Source organism: Rhododendron vialii, chromosome 3a, assembly GCF_030253575.1.
Source record: "Rhododendron vialii isolate Sample 1 chromosome 3a, ASM3025357v1".
Classification (NCBI taxonomy): domain Eukaryota; kingdom Viridiplantae; phylum Streptophyta; class Magnoliopsida; order Ericales; family Ericaceae; genus Rhododendron; species Rhododendron vialii.
Window position 1 is genome coordinate 18,055,868 of NC_080559.1, and position 3,501 is coordinate 18,059,368.

Genomic DNA, 3,501 nt, shown 5'->3' on the forward strand with positions numbered 1-3,501 from the left:
AAGTAAGAGTGACGGTGTCAGCCGAACTAAAAGACCAATACATGACGTGACACGAAAATGGGGTCTATGGTTTGCCATACATTCGGTGGTACCCTAGAAATCAAGAACACAGTACTGTAGAAAGCCAAAGCCAAAGAGGACAAAATAGTTGTGAATCATCCTATTGTGATTGCAAAATTATTAGCTACACGATTGCATGTCCCGTGTTTTGATTAGTCACAGCAAGGAGATCAAATGCAGAAGCAAAATAATTTAATGAGTGTGCCGAATCGGGACATGCAAGAAATTAAAGCGGGACAACTGTTTATGTGCTTGACGTTTTCTATTCTTGTTCCTCCGAAAAAAAAACAAAAAACAAAAGGGACTGTTACATTCTAATGGGGCCAGGTCATTACTACAAAGCACAAGAAGCCAAAAGCAAAACAATAAATAAAAAAAGTGACAAAGCAATGACGAAGGAGAGGACTTACGAGGTTTCTATGTAGACCCAATTGTGAGAATAGGCAAAGCACAAGTATGGACGGGCCGTAAGTCTGTAATGCTTTGGGCGGTCGAGCCTTTGTGTACAATTGCGAGGTTCGCTCGGACGTAGCTTAATTGGGCTATCAAACTTCAATTCGAAAAGCTAAAATATTTCTTGATGGATCAAACCTTAACTTGCACATAAGTTGGGTTTGTCAAATTTTGTCACCTCTGAATATGGAAAAAATTTCAGTGAGTGAATTGATAAATTTTAGCTCGGTCAATGAGTTGAAATTTTGAAAATCAAAATGGACACCAAATGTCAAGCAAAAATTATCGCTGCATATACAAATTTTCGATATCAAATCAAGTCAAGTCGACATTTCGAGACCTACTCACTTTCGTACATGAGCAAGTCTCGATGGGGCATCTGTAGGCATGTGAATTGTCAGTCAATCAAAAGTTGCCACGTGTTGCGGGACCTGGTAAATAGGGCACGGTAAATGACCAATCATATGTTGCCATGTGTCTCAAGGTCAAAGGTCAAAGTGACACAGATGGGCTAATCAAATGGTGTCACGTGTCTAAAGGACGCAGTTATTATTTTTATTAAGCTCGGTCAATTAAATTAAGCCACTTAATAAAGTAATAATTGTATTTCTCTTTATATAATTATCTTTCAAATGGAAGTTATAAAATTATAATTATTTCTTTTACATCAAATAAAGAAATAATTAAGAAGATAAATATGAAGGAAGTAGAGATTGGTCATAACTCTTCATCCTACATCTCTATAAATAAAGGTGCTCTTCTCTCATATTTTCATCTAGACATTCAAGCATATAGCTCCTGAGCTCTGAAGATCAAAGCCCTCAAGCCCTTCAGAATTCTTCAAGTCTGCATCCAACAAGAAGGTTCTTCGAATCGATGCCTCAAAGCCTCGAAGAACATTTAACCCAAGTCATCATCTTCTTCACAAATCTTGGAGAAGATTCCGCCGTTCAATTCGGGATCAACCATTAAGTCCTCGTTTCAACATCCGAAGAGAAGAATCAGAAAATTTTATTTTCTTTCAGTAAGAAATACATCAGAGATTGTAAACCCTAATTTTCACAATCAATAAAATTGACTCTCGTTCAACATTTTTTCGTCTTTTTCACAGACTCGAAATTAGTGTTCAACAATAGATTCTGAAAGGATTACAAGGTCCAATGATGAGACCGAACCGGATATTTGTTTTGCATCACATTGACCAAATGTATTTCAAAACAAGTATCTAACTATGGTTGTTTAAAAGAAGGAAAAATAAAAATGAGCACAAGCGAAAAATAAACAATGACTTCTAGTTCCATTCTTAGAATAGAACAAGTAATTGATGAAATGATGATTGGATCTTATATTTAGCTCAAGACAGGGTACATAGCTCAAAGAAAGTGAAACATAACAACAATATGTGCATTTAAGGACTGGACAACTTCAACATTGAAAATTGAACTACGTTTACAGAATTAGAGTTTTGTAAGATTGGACACATGTCTTGTTGTGATATCAAAAGAATCGAAGGTTGTGGATAGCTAATAGTGCGCTGGTCAAAATAAACGAGGATTGCTCCAAACATGAAGTATTTAATGGATCAGAAAGGCTAGACTCATAATTGAGTAAACTATTGACTTCAAATCAAATCAAACTAAAAGAGGTTGGAACAAAATGATTTTTAGGAATACCAAACTCACAAAAGAAAATGTCACGAGAGATAGGTGCTTGGAATAGACAAGGAGTTCAATGCTTAACCTCCAAACCTCGCCTTCAAATAAGGTTGAGAAAAACCCCAAGCGTAGGGCTAGGTCATCGTTAGCATAATAAACCGGTAAGACCGGGATTGTACCACAGGGAATTCGAAGATAGCTTAATCGGATTGAAGGTTTTATATGATGGTTTTTGGCATTTAAGACGGCCAACTTTCGGTTTTTCTTTAAACGGTTGAAAACTAAGGCAAAAGACTAGAAAAGAGTTTTATGAACTAAAAGAGGCAAGTCTAGGGATCGTCTAACCCTTGACTTAGGCCGTTACTGGTTCTCATTATAACTCTGGCGAGAATCACGACCGCGTGCTCACGCCCAGAGAATTTAGCTTTAAAGACTACGTTTATTGAAAGATGTGATTAAACAGAGGCGAACCAACTTGTTTTTAACATTTATAAAACACATAGGAGGTCACGAGCCCTCGGTAAGTTGCTTGCCAAGACCGCTTGACTAAACACCTTACCAAGGAGTTAACACCCCTTGTTTAGACCAAGAATGCAAGTTAAGCTCTATTCCGAAAATCATGCTTTTAAGCCCGGTGGTTTGAGAACCAAATAACGACCCTAGTCCTCGGGGAAGAGTATCTCGAGACTTAACCAAGTAACTACTCACTCATAGCTAAAGCACAAAAGAAAGCAAAAGAATGTGACATGATTTTCTAACTGATAGAATCGAAAACAAACTGGATTTTATAAAGGATATAGTCCGTACTAACAACTTTAATAAATGAGAAAAGAACAAACGACAAATACCTTGAGTAGTTCTTGAGGAAATTAACACAAAAGCTTGAGAGTCTTTAATGGAGTTTCTAGAAAAATAAAAGACTTAAAGTGAAAAATGACAAGAGAGTAAAGAAGAGAGAGGGAGGAGCTATTTATACAAGAAGACCCCTGCCTCTCTTCCAGAAATCCGGAAAATATCCTGAAGGTAGGAAATATCCCAAAAGTAGAAAGTCCAAAAAGCAGAAAATATCTTCAGAACAACACCCGTATCGATACGGCAAAAACACCTGTATCGATACCAGTTCTTCACGGAATCCCCTTGCTCTGATCCAATTATGTATCGATACGGCTACTTTTCCCGTATCGATACCGACTGCTTTTCTGCCAGCATCCCAAGCTGTGGACTTGGCTTGGCACCTGACAATCCCCTTACAACGATGGCCCTCTGGATGCCTTCTATACAACGCCAGCCTTGCCCAGCACCGCATCTAGTGCTTAGGAAAATTCATTGCTTC